The 14455-nt window shown below is 38.2% G+C and overlaps 1 pseudogene; it reads left to right on the top strand.

The window, feature by feature from the left end:
* The window catches only part of LOC130844723 (40S ribosomal protein S6-like), a 48091-nt pseudogene extending 34250 nt beyond the window's left edge, over positions 1–13841 (top strand).
* The last annotated feature ends 614 nt before the right edge of the window (positions 13842–14455 follow it).

The raw sequence follows: 14455 nt of genomic DNA, 5'->3' as shown, positions 1-14455 counted from the left end.
ATACACCACATTAACAAACTGAAGAATAAAAACCATATGATCATATCAATAGATGCAGAAAAAGCTTGACAAAAATCAACATACATTTATGATAAAAACTTTCCACAAAGTGAGGAAAGCTACCTCAACATAATAAAGGCCATATACAACAAACCCACAGGAAACAACATTCTCAACGGTGAAAAACTGAAAGCATTTCCTCTGAGATCAGGAACAAAACAAGGATGTCTACTCTCACCACTACTATTCAACATATTAATAATTTTGGAAGGCCCAGCCATGGCATTCAGAGAAGAAATAAAAGGAATCCAAATTGGAAAAGAACAAGTAAAACTGTCACTGTTTGCAGATGACATACTATACATAGAAAATCCTAAAGAGGCTATCAGAAAACTACTAGAGCTCATCAATGAATTTCATAAAGTTGCAGGATACAAAATTAATACAGAAATCTGCTTTCTTGTATGCTAACAATGAAAAATCAGAAAGAGAAAATAAGGAAACAATCCCATTTATCATCATATTAGAAAGAATAAAATACCTAGGAATAAACCTACCAAGGAAGCAAAAGGCCTGTACACAGAAAACTATAAGATACTGATGAAAGAATTCAAAGATGACACAAACAGATGGAGAGATATACCATGCTTTTGGATTAGAAGAATCAATGTTATCAAAATGCCTATACTACCCAATGTAATCTACAGAGTCAATGCAATCCCTCTCAAATTACCAATGTCATGTTTCACATAATTAGAACAAAATTTTTCCTATTTGTATGGAAACACAAAAGTCCCCAAACAGCCAAAGCAATCTTGAGAAAGAAAAACAGAGCTGGAGGAATCAGGCTCCCTCACATCAGATTATACTATGAAGCTACAGTCATCAAAACAATGTGGTACTGGCACAAAAACAGAAATATAGATCAATGTAACAGGATAGAAATCCTGGAGATAAACCCATGCACCTGTGGTCATCTAATCAATGACAAAGGAGGAAAGACTATACAACAGAGAAAAGACTGTCTCTTCAATAAGTGGTGCTGGGAAAACTAGACAGCTGTATGTAAAAGAATGAAATTAGAAAATCCTCTAATGTCATATACTAAAATAAACTAAAAATGGATTAAATACCTAAATGTAATACCAGATACTATAAAACTCTTAGGGGAAAACATAAGCAGAACACTCTCTGACATAAATCACAGTAAGATCTTTTTTGATCCAGCTTCTAGAGTAATGAAAATTTTTTAAATAAATAAATAAATGGGACTTAATTAAACTTAAAAGCTTTCACACAGCAAAGGAAACCATAAAAAAAAAAAAAGACAACTCACAGAATGGGAGAAAATATTTACAAATGAAGCAGCCAACAAGGGATTAATCTCCAAAATATACAAACAGGTCATACAGCTCATTATCAAAAAAACAAACAACCCAATCCAAAAATGGGAGGAACACCTAAATAGACACTTCTCCAAAGAAGACATATAGATGGCCAACAGGCACATGAAAAGATGCTCAACATCACTAATCATTAGAGAAATGCAAATCAAAACTGCAATGAGGCATCACCTCACACCAGTCAGAATGGCATCATCACAAAATCTACAAACAACAAATGCTGGAGAAGGTGTAGAGAAAAGGGAACCCTCTACACTGTTGGTGGGAATGTAACTTGGTACAACCACCATGGAGAACAGTATGGAGGTTCCTTAAAAAACTAAAAATAGAGCTGCCGTATGATACAGAAATCCCACTCCTGGGCATGTATCTGGAGAAAACCATAATTCGAAAAGATACATGCACCCCAGTGTTCACTGCAGCACTATTTACAACAGCCAGGAATGGAAGCAACCTAAAAGTCCATCAACAGAGGAACAGATAAAAAAGATGTGGTACATATATGCAATGGAATACTACTCAGTCATAAAAAAGAACAAAATAACGCCATTTGCAATGACATGGATAGATCTAGAGACTGTCATACTGAGTGCAGTAAGTCAGACAGAGAAAGACAAATATATGATATTGCTTATGTGTGGAATCTAAAAAAAGGGTACAAATGAATCTATTTACAAAACAGAAATAGAATCACAGATGTAGAAAACAAACTTATGGATACCAAGCAGGAAAGGGTTGGAGGTGGAGATAAATCAGGAAATTGGGATTGACATATACACAGCACTAAACATAAAATAGATAACTAATGAGGACCTACTGTATAGCACAGAGAACTCTACCCAAAACTCTGTAATGACCTATATGGGGATAGAATCTAGAAAAGAGTGGACATATGTATATGTATAATTGATTCACTTTGCTGTACAGCAGAAACTAACACAACATTGTAAATCAACTATACTTCAATACAAATTAATTTTAAAAAATCCTAGAAGAGAGAGCAGGAAGGAGCAATTCCCAAGGAATAAGAAAGAAGCATTCAACCAAAAACATAATAGTAAAATCAATATATTTTACCAATATATCAATAAACATTGAGGATTTTAGGAATTTTTTGAGTATTCACAGATGACAAAAACAAGATGTTTCTACAAATAGTAATGTCCTTAAGCAAGAAAAGGACTAGTTCCAATTGAGAGGGAGTTGGAAATAGAATGGAACATGTGAAAGATTATTTTGGTACTTGGAAAAGGCCATTTTAGAGAGAATTCAAACTGGAAGAGCAACAGTTCTCTTGGCATAATAAACAAAAGATGCTTACTGGTTGCTCAGAGATGAACAGTAAATGGATACTGGAATGCTATTTCTGGTAATCATGGTTGTTATATTTATTGCATGCTTAAATTAACCACAGAGTAAATGTACTATCACTCATTTGTGTACTGGGGTGGGGATCATCCTTCCTCATTTCACCATAAGGCTTCAAATTAAAAATCTCTCATAGATAATCACAAATATACATAAAAAGACATATATCAAAGAGATCCTTCCTCACAACTACAGTCACAATCCTGGCATCACATTCAATAATTATTTCATATGTATACTATATGCTGGCATACTGGAAAGAACTTTGGAAATATATATCAGGACCTTAAAATGTTCCTAAAGTTTAATCTAGTAATTTTATTTCAGGGACTATGTCCTAAAAACTAATCCAAATCACATACAAAAAAAAGCTTAATAGTCAGAACTTAATGTTCATATTATAGAATAGTGTCCTTATATACTGGGATGTATTGGGTAGTGTGTTAGATGGTGTTGATCAGATCTATCAATAATGGAAGAGGAACAATATCAAGTATGGTTAGAAACAAAATGTTAGTAAATTCAGGATAGAATATACTGATAAGTACAAACTTGTAGAAAATCAGATAAAAGAGGGAGAAAAACACTGCAGAGATTTTACATTATTGAAAGTACAGAAGTGATGTTCCCCAAGACCTCTGTAGGAGTAGGTAACCTAGTAGGGCTAAGGTGTCTGCAAAAATTAAATTGAATATGCACCTCTTTCTGCTGTCCTAAGATTGGGCCTTCCTCCTTATACTACATATATTTTGAAAAGAGTCCGTATGTAATGAAGTAAGTACTAACTAGGAGTGGAGCAATATTTTCTAGTTAGCTGTACCTTATGGAGGGTTTGGGGAAGGGCCCGCTGAGCTAGTGAAGTGTAAATGACACAGGGAATGAACTGGGGTTTATATATTGAGGATTTCATGTAGCTGAGTGCTCAGGAATGACTTAGGTATGGCAGATCCATTGTTCCCACAGCTGACTTGGTAACAATCTATATAAACAAACACATGGAGTTTTGTGCATTCATAAACTGCATCATTATTAGAAAGGAACTTTTAGCCAGAAAAGGCAAAGCTCACTTTCCTGGTAGCTTGGGTAAATTGGCCTAGGAGTGGATCTATTGCAGCTGCCTGCTGTTTAGATTGCTCACCCTATTGCTTGCTAATACCCAGAAGGGTCAACTCCACTCAAAATCCACACCATGGTTTCCTAACCATTCTACGATATGAATATTAAGTGGGTGGTAGGCATTAAACCAGGAGCCAACAGAATATTATGCAAGCATTAAACTTGTTCATGAAGAATTTGCAATAAAAGTGGAAAATGCTTATATTAAAAGCACGGTAAGTTTATACATTCAATATAATCTCAATAATGTACAAAATTAAGAATAGAAAAAAGTATTAACAGTAGTTCTCCCTGATGGTAGCAGTATAAAGGATTTTTGTTTTCTTAATTTATATCAGAAATTTTTTCTACGAAGAACACACATTCTTTTATAAATAGGGAATGAGGAGAGTTTCTGGAGCTCAGAGTCGATAACAGGTAAGCAGCTCACTTTAACAAAGTTCATTTCTTTCTGAGTATGCTTCCTATCATTAAAGATCAAACTAATTGAGGTCCACAACAGAGGAATAATTAACAAATCTGTGAACTGTGCTTCTGCTTATACTTCAATCTCCAAATGTCTAATCAATCCTATTAAAAGTAGGTCTTTATGAAAAGTAAGCAAAAAATTAATTTGAAAATTTTATTATTATTTTCCTTGATACAAATGTTTCCTGAGCCATAGGAAACTGAGATGTAAGGTCTTCTTCTTCCTCTGTCTTTCCTTAGTGTGAACCTTCATTTTAAACAGAATACATGACATATGAGCAATCTAAACTTTCATTCAGAAAGTGAAAAGATGCTGCCACCTGCCCTTTCCTATGTCCCACTGCTACCCAACCAATAAAAAAGCTTCAGATGACCACCAATGACCCTAGCAAGTAGAATACATATTTGTGTTCCAGATTCTACACTTTCTCTGACAACTTGGGACTGCAAACTTCTGAGATTTATATGTTCCTCAAAGATAAGTTGCTGTAGCTCTGATATTTCTTTCATAAACCAAGAGATATTTAATAAAAGAGAGAGTTAATAGACCAAACTCATTCTATCTGTGAGGAACCAAGGCATCAGATGTAGGAGCCACACCTGTGTAGGAGCACACGGCATGATGTGCCAACCTGAGACATAATGTGTCTCTTCCCACATCCATAAATTTGAGAATTAAGCTATTTATCCATTATCACTTTGCCCTGAGGAGTGTTTACTGACTGATTTCTTTGCAATGTCATATAAATCACCTAATTACAATAGGATTCTGAGACCATTAACTTATATCACTAACTCCTAAACTTCCTTCAACAACAGTTGTGATGGTATAGATCCTGAAAATTCTCCCTGTGCAGCAGGACTGATGAGAAGCAACTTTCTGGGTCAACCACTGTTCCTAACCTGGGTCAAAGACAAGGTTAAGTAGGCACCACAGAATTGGTGAAGTCAAAAGCCCTAAAAAAAGTAAGTGATTAATTATTATAAATCTCTAATTTTGTATCATATCCTCGAAAGGATCTGAATGTAAAAAAAAATTATAAGATCAAAGACATTGATCTGAAGACCTGAAATAAGATAATTTCTGAGCCAAAATAAATCCTAAGAAGCAGAAATTGAAGGGCCATCAGTTTTGATCAAAACTCTATAGCAGAAATAAGTAGGAAGAAAGATGGAGGAGAAGTAGAAGAACGTGAAATGCATCCCTCTCCACAGATGCATCAGGAATACACCAAAAGACACAATAATTCCCACAGAGAACCAGCTGAACAGCAGCAAACAACCTCAGACACCAGAAAGGACTGCAAAGATCCCAACATAACTGGGTAGGACAGAGGGAAAAAAGAAAAGGAGAAAGAGGAGGGGAAGAAAGGAAAGGGACGGGTCCCACACCCTAGAGCGGGGGAATCTGAAACAGAGGGGAAATTGCCGACTTTGGGGAAACGTCCCTTATCTGATGGAGAAACCCCTTCTCCAATGGGGAATTTCCCTGGGTCAGAAGGGAGGCATTGGGACTGTTCAAGGAGGGTGAAGCGGCTGAGCTGTGGCAGATGGGAAAGAGTAAGAAACACATGGAGGGTTGCACCATGGCTCAGCATGTCTGGACTGAGACATCGGTTCACAGCTGAACAGGGGGTCTGGGATCTGGAACGTGGGAACTGGAGAATTGGTTCAGGGGGAGAAACATTGTTGGCAGTGGGGAGACGGACTGAGAGGACAGGAGGGAAGAAATCCACAGCGGAGAATGCCTACCATGGAAAGCTGGGTGGTCATGGCGGTGTCTTGATACTGCTTACTCACAAGCAGCAGGGAGGAGCCGCGGGTGTAGCCTCTCTCTCAGTGCCTGCAACAGACAAAGGAAGGACCCCTCTGGGCCTGGGTAACACACTCAGGGATGACAAAGGCCCCCGCGCAGGGCTGGCCTAGAGTGCCTGCAGCTGAGAGCCAAAAGTCCACAGAGTGGCCCAGCTCTGGAGACATTCTGTTTACACCTGAGCCACTGGCGTCCCTCTGCAACAGGCACCACCACGGTGGACTGAGCCACTGTGACCCAGGCAGGGCACCCTGACAGAGTCAAAGCAGGGGGGAGGAGCCATGGTTGGAGTTGCTCTCACAGCCTGAGCCTCCCAAGCTGCCACAGCCCAGGCAGGGTGCCACTGCTCACTCACTCCCAGGGAAAGGAGCCACTATTGTACCCTCTCTCTCCCCACACACTGGTGCTTACAGACAAACAATAAAGGAAATTCTGCTGGTCGCAGAGTAATACAAAAATCCCAAGACGAATAGAAGGACACTTACAACTGAGACCCCAAGGAAACAGAAATATTATCACTAATTCTATTGATCTGGTCCATTCTGGGATCAGTTCTAGTTTTTGTTTGTTTGTTTGTTTTTTATTAATTATGATTTAGTCCTAAGGGATCTACATGTTTTATAACATATTTTTTATTCTATTTTTATTTTTAGCCTTTTAATATACTTCTATTTCTAGCTAAGTTTTTTGTAGTGCTGACTGTATCTCTCCTACCTTCTTTTCATCTCTATCTTTTATACATTTCTATTTCTCTCTTTTTCTTCTCATATTTCCAGTCACACTACGCTCTTCTGTTGTCTTGTCTTCTATTCTTTTTCAGTTTATTTTATCTTAATATACTTATAAGCAATATTATCAGTCTGCTGTGTTTCCTTGCTTTATTCTCCATATGACACACTGCTTTGCTTTTTATTATTAGGTTTTGTCTTTATCTTAGTTCTAAGTATAATTGTCTGATTTCATTCCAAGAATCTTCAGTCTGTCTGGTGGTACTCTTGCTCTTTATTATATCTGATCCTAGCTTTCAAAACCTCCCTGGATTTGCATTTGTGTGTGGGGTTTTTTTGTTGTTTTTTTTTGTTTGTTTGTTTTTTGCTGTTGAATTTCTGTTGGTTTTCTCTTTGATTGTCTGATGGCATACTGGGATTCTTCTGTCAGCTCTTTCTAGTGCCTTATGTACTACTGGATTCAGCATTTGTGTGTCTTATACATGTATGTGGTTCATTGACTTAGTATTTGTTCGACTCCACACTCTGCCATTAGTCTGGGGCTTGGACAGTCTTCTTTAAAACCCTTTACTGCCAGGACAAGCAACCTCTGAAGTCTGGACTACTCCATCAGAAGTCAAGTAGGAGGCTCTGTGGAGGGAGCACTGAATTCAGGATGCTAGACTACTAGGAAGCCCTCAGACATAGGGAAGATTAACTGCAGAGAACTCTCACAAAGCCCTGTATCAGAGTCTAAGATTTGGATTCATTCAACTGTCTGCAACTGCCAGTGTTGGACACCTCACATCAAACTACAAACAAGACAGGAACACAAACCCACCCATCAGCACAGAGACTACCTAAAGCCATATTAACCTCACAGATACCCTAAAACACACCTCTTGGCATGGCCCGGCTCATCAGAGAGAAAAGACACAGAGCCACACACCAGAAAGTAGACACCAGACCCCCCCACCAGGAAGCCTACTCAAGACACTGGAAAAATCCTACCACAGGGGGCAAAGGGCAGAAACAAGAGGAATTACTACTAGGCAGCATGGGGAAAGGAGACAGCAAATCCTATAAATTAGACAAAATGAGAAGACAAAGAAACACCATGCAGGCAAAGGAGAAAGACTAAACCCCACAAGACCAAATAAATGAAGAGGAAATAGGAAAATTGCCTGAAAAAGAATTCAGAGTAAAGATAGTAAAGATGATCCAAAATCTCAATAACAAAATACAGAAAATGCAAGAAACAGTTAATAAGGACTCAGAAGAACTAAAGAGCAAACAAACAGTAACGGACAACAAAATAACCAAAATTAAAAATAATCTAGATGGTATAAATGGCACAATAATGGAAGCAGAAGAACGACAAAGTGAGGTGGAAGATAGAATGGGGGAAATAACTGCCACAGAGCGGGAAAGAGAAAAAAGAATAAAAAGAATGGAAGACAGTCTCAGAGACCCTGGTGACAACATTAAGTGTACCAACATTCGAATCATAGACATCCCAGAAGAAGAAGAAAAAAAGAAAGGGTCTGAGAAAATATTTGAAGAGGTTATAGTGGAAAACTTCCCCAACATGGGAAAGGAAATAATTAATCAAGTCCAAGAAGCACAGAGAGTCCCATATAGAATAAACCCAAGGAGAAATACACTGAGGCACATATTAATCAAACTAACAACAATTAAACACAAAGAAAAAATACTAAAAGCAGCAAGAGAAAAGCAACAAACAACATATAAGGGAAAATCCATAAGGATAACAGCTGATCTTTCTGCAGAAACTCTGCAGGCCAGAAGAGAATGGCAGGATATACTGAAAGTCCTGAAAGAGAAAAACCTACAGCCAAGAATACTCTACCCAGCAAGAATCTCATTCAGGTTCAATGGGGAAATCAAAAGCTTTACAGAGAAGCAAAAGGTAGGAGAATTCAGCACCACCAAACCAGCCTTACAACAAGTGCTAAAGGAACTTTTCTAAGTAGGAAACACAAGAGAAGGAAAAGACCTACAGAAACAAACCCAAAACAATTAAGAAAATGGTAATAGGAACACACATGTCAATAATCACCTTAAATGTAAATGGATTAAATGCTCCAACCAAAAGGCACAGACTGGCTGAATGCATACAAAAACAAGACCCTTCTATATGCTGCCTACAAGAAACCCACTTCAGACCAAGGGACACATATAGACAGAAAGTAATGGGATGGAAAAAGATATTCCTTGCAAATGGAAGTCAAAAGAAAGCTGAAGTAGCAATACACATATCAGACACAGTAGACTTTAAAGACTATTACAAGAGACAAGGAATGTCACTACATAATGATCAAGGGATCCATCCAAGAAGAACATATCACATATATCTATGAACCCAACATAAGAGCACCTCAGTACATAAGGCAAATGCTAACAGCCATAAAAGGGGACATCAACAGTTACACAATGAAAGTAGGAGACTTTAACAGCCCACTTACATCAATGGACAGATAATCCAAACAGAAAATAAATAAGGACACACAAGCTTTAAATGACACATTAGACCATCTCGATAATTGATATTTATAGGACATTCCATCCAAAAATGACAGAATACACTTTCTTCTCAAGTGCACATGGAACATTCTCCAGGAGAGATCACATCCTGGGTCACAAATCAAGCCTTGGTAAATTCAAGAAAATTGAAATCATATCAAGCATCTTCTCTGACCACAACACCATGAGACTAGATATCAATTACAGGAAAAAAACTGCAACAAATACAAACACATGGAGGCTAAACAATACACTATTAAACAAGCAAGAAACCACTAAAGAAATCAAAGAGGAAATGAAAACTATCTAGAAACAAATGACAATGAAAACACAACAACCCAAAACCTGTGGGACACAGCAAAAACAGTTCTAAGAGGGAAGTTTATAGCAATACAGGCCTACCCCAAGAAACAAGAAAAATATCAAATAAACAACCTAACCTTACACCTAAAACAATTAGAGAAAGAAGAACAAAGAAACCCCAAAGTGAGCAGAAAGAAAGAAATCATAAAGATCAGATCAGAAATAAATGAAAAAGAAAGGAAGGAAGCAATAGCAAAGATCTATGAAACTAAAAGCTGGTTCTTTGAGAAGATAGACAAAATTGATAAACCATTAGCCAGACTCATCAGGAAAAAAAGGGAGAAATGCAAATCAATAGAATTAGAAATGAAAAAGGAGAAGTAACAATGGACACCTCAGAAATACAAAAGATCATGAGAGACTACTACCAGCAACTATATGCCAATCAATTGGATAACCTGGAAGAAATGGATAAATTCTTAGAAAAATATAATCTTCCAAGACTGAACCAGGAAGAAATAGAAAATATGAACAGACCAATCACAAGCACTGAAATTGAGACTGTGATTAAAATTCTCCCAACACACAAAAGCCCAGGGCCAGATGGATTCACAGGCTAATTCTGTCAAACATTTAGAGAAGAGCTAACACCTATCCTTCTCAAACTCTTCCAAAATACAGCAGGAGCAGGAACACTCCCAAACTCATTCTATGAGGCCACCATCACCCTGATACCAAAATCAGGCAAAGATGTCACAAAAAAAGAAAATTACAGACCAATATCACTGATGAATATAGATGCAAAAACCCTCAACAAAATACTAGCTAACAGAATCCAACAGCACATTAAAAAGATCATACACCACGATCGAGTGGGGTTTATCCCTGGGATGCAAGGATTCTTCAATATACACAAATCAATCAATGTGATACATCATATCAACAAACTGAAGGATAAAAGCCATATGATAACCTCAATAGATGCAGAAAAAGCTCTCGACAAAATTCAACACCCATTTATGATAAAAACTCTCCAGAAAATGGGTATAGAAGGAAATTACCTCAACATAATAAAAGCCATATATGAGAAACCAAAAGCCAACATCATTCTAAATGGGGAAAAACTGAAAGTATTCCCTCTAAGAACACGAATGAGACAAGGGTGCCCACTCTCACCATTATTATTCAACATAGTTTTGGAAGTTTTAGCCACAGCAATCAGAGAAGAAAAAGAAATCAAAGGAATCCAAATTGGAAAAGAAGTAAAATTGTCACTCTTTGCAGATGACATGATATTATACATAGAAAACCCTAAAGACTCTACCAGAAAACTGCTAGCACTAATTGATGAGTTTAGTAAAGTAGCAGGATACAAAATTCATGCACAGAAATCTCTTGCATTCCTATACACTAACAACGGAAGAGCAGAAAGAGAAATTAAGGAAACTCTCCCATTTACCATTGCAACAAAAAGAATAAAATAGCTAGGAATAAACCTGCCTAAGGAGGCAAAAGACCTGTATGCAGAAAACTATAAGACACTGATGAAAGATATCAAAGATGATAAAAACAGATGGAGGGACATACCATGTTCTTGGATTCGAAGAATCAACATTGTGAAAATGAGTATACTATCCAAAGCAATTTACAGATTCAATGCAAGCCCTATCAAATTACCAATGGCATTTTTCACAGAACTAGAGCAAGAAATCTTATGAAACGCAAAAGACCCCGAATAACCAAAGCAATCTTGAGAAGGAAAGATGGAGTTGGTGGAATCAGGCTTCCTGACTTCAAACTATATTAAAAGGCCACAGTGATCAAGACACTATGGTACTGGCACAAAAAGAGAAAGGAAGATCAATGGAACAGAATAGAGAACTCAGAGGTAAACCCAAGCACACATGGGCACCTTATCTTTGACAAAGGAGGCACGAGTATACAATGGAAAAAAGACAGCCTCTTCAATAAGTGGTGCTGGGAAAATTGGACAGCAACATGTCAAAGAATGAAATTAGAACACTTCCTAACACCATACACAAAAATAAACTCCAAATGGATAAAAGACCTACATGTAAGGCCAGACACTATCAAACTCCTAGAGGAAAACATAGGCAGAACACTCTATGACATCCATCAAAGCAAGATCCTTTTTGACCCACCTCCTAGAATCATGGAAATAAAATCAAGAATAAATAAATGGGACCTAATGAAACAAAAGCTTTTGCACAGTGAAAGAAACCATAAACAAGACAAGAAGACAACCCTCAGAGTGAGAGAAAATACTTGCCAATGAAGCAAAGGACAAAGGATTAATCTCCAAAATATACAAGCAGCTCATGCAGCTTAATACCAAAGAAAGCAAATAGCCCAATCCACAAATGGGTGGAAGACCTAAATAGACATTTCTCCAAAGAAGACATACAGATGGCTCAGCATCACTAACCATTAGAGAAATGCAAGTCAAAGCCACAATGAGCTATCGCTTCACACTAGTCAGAATGACCATCAACAAAAAATCTAGAAACAGTAAATGTTGGAGAGGGTGTGGAGAAAAGGGAATTCCCCTGCACTGTTGGTGGGAATGTAAGTTGGTACAGCCACTATGGAAAACAGTTTCAAGGTTCCTTAGAAAACTACAAATAGAACTACCATATGATCCAGTAATCCCACTACTGGGCATATACCCAGAGAAAACCATAATCCAAAAAGAAACATGTACCATAATGTTCATTGCAGCACTATTTACAATAGCCAGGACATGGAAGCAACCTAAATGCCCATCAACAGATGAATGGATAAAGAAGATGTGGCACATATATACAATGGAATATTACTCAGCCATAAAAAGGAATGAAATGGAGCTATATGTAATGAGGTGGATAGACCTAGAGTCTGTCATACAGAGTGAAGTAAGCCAGAAAGAGAAAAACAAATACTGTATGCTATCTCATATATACAGAATCTAAAAAAAAAAAAAAATGATACTGATGAACCCAGTGACAGGGCAAGAATAAGGATGCAGATGCAGAGAATGGACTGGAGGACACGGGGTTGGGGGGGTGTGGGGCAAAGGGGAAGCTGGGATGAAGTAAGAGAGTAGCATAGACATATATACACTACCAACTGTAAAATAGCTAGTGGGAAGTTGCTGTATAACAAAGGAAGTTCAGCTCGATGATGGGTAATGCTTTAGAGGGCCAGGACAGGAAGGGTGGGAGGGAGTCGCAGGAGGGAGGGGATATGAGGATATATGTATAAATACAGCTGATTCACTTTGGTGTACCTCAAAAACTGGTACAAGAGTGTAAAGCAATTATATTCTAATAAAGAGCTTAAAAAAAAAAAAAAACTATAGCAGTAGTCTCGGAGGCGGTCAGCTGCATCTCTTTCCCGGCCACTAGCTTCCAGAAACTCATTGAAGTGGATGATGACTGGAAAATTAGTACCTTTTATGAGAAGCTTATGGCCAGAGAAGTTTCCTTTGACGTTCTTGGTGAAGAATGGAAGAGTTATGTGATCCGAATCAGCGGTAGGAATGACAAACATAGTTTCCCCATGAAGCAGGGGGTCTTGACCCATGGCCAAGTCCACCTGCTACTGAGTAAGGAGCATTCCTGTTATAGACCAAGGAAGACTGGAGAAAGCGCAAATCTGTACGGCACTGCATTGTGGATGCCAATCTGTGTTCTCAACTTGGCCACTGTAAAAAACGGGGAGAAGGATATTCCTGGACTCACTGATACTACTGTGCCTTGTCACCTGGGGCCCAAAAGAGCTAGCAGAATCCACAAACTTTTCAACCTCTCTAAAGAAGATGATGTCTGCCAGTATGTTGTGAGAAAACCCCTAAACAAAGAAGGTAAGAAACCTAGGACCAAAGCACCCAAGATTCAGCATCTTCCTACTCCATGTGTTCTGCAACACAAATGTTGGCATATTGCTCTGAAGAAACAGCATACTAAGAAAAATAAGGAAGAGTCTGCAGAATATGCTAAACTTTTGGCCAAGAGAATGAAGGAGGCTAAAGAAAAATGGCCAGGAACAGATTGCCAAGAGATGGAGACTGTCTTCTCTGAGAGAGCATCCACTTCTAAATCTAAGTCCAGTCAAAAATGAGATGTTCTAAGAGTAACAAATAAATAAGATCAGATGTAAAAATAAATAAATAAATATAAATAAACCTCTATAGCAACTTAGAATTTTAAACAGGATTTGTACTATTAAAACAGCTAAGAGAGAGGGATGGTCCTCCTGCAGTGGAAGAAGAAGAGGTATTCCCACGGAGGCACCTCCTGGAGAGTTCACAGAAAGATCTGGCAGTTCAGCAGCCTCTTCTCCAAAGTCAAGAGCTGGGAGTTTAATGAAGTTGCCTCCATGTCTGAGCACCTGAAATCCTGTCCTTTCAACATTGTAGAACACAAGACTGACCCGATTCTTCTGACCAGCATGTGTCAGCCCCGTGAGCAGGCCCAAGAGACCTTAGTCACCACCTTTAGAGCCAGAACACGAGGAAGACACACCTACTAAAGGCTCAGAAGCCACCATTCTTGGATTCCCAGTCAGAGTTACTGAAAGTCAGACAGAGTGTGGTTTTGAGGACTTTCTTCTGTGAACTACAAATGTGCTTATCTGGGTGTTTTGGAACATGTAAAGTCCTTCAAAACCTGAGCAGTTGCACAAAGTCGAAGAATTTCCTAAGCCATGGCTTGTACAATTGCTATAGCGCCATA

This window comes from Hippopotamus amphibius, chromosome 2 (genome assembly GCF_030028045.1).
Source record: "Hippopotamus amphibius kiboko isolate mHipAmp2 chromosome 2, mHipAmp2.hap2, whole genome shotgun sequence".
Taxonomy (NCBI): domain Eukaryota; kingdom Metazoa; phylum Chordata; class Mammalia; order Artiodactyla; family Hippopotamidae; genus Hippopotamus; species Hippopotamus amphibius.
This window is presented reverse-complemented; position numbering and strand designations above follow the sequence as displayed.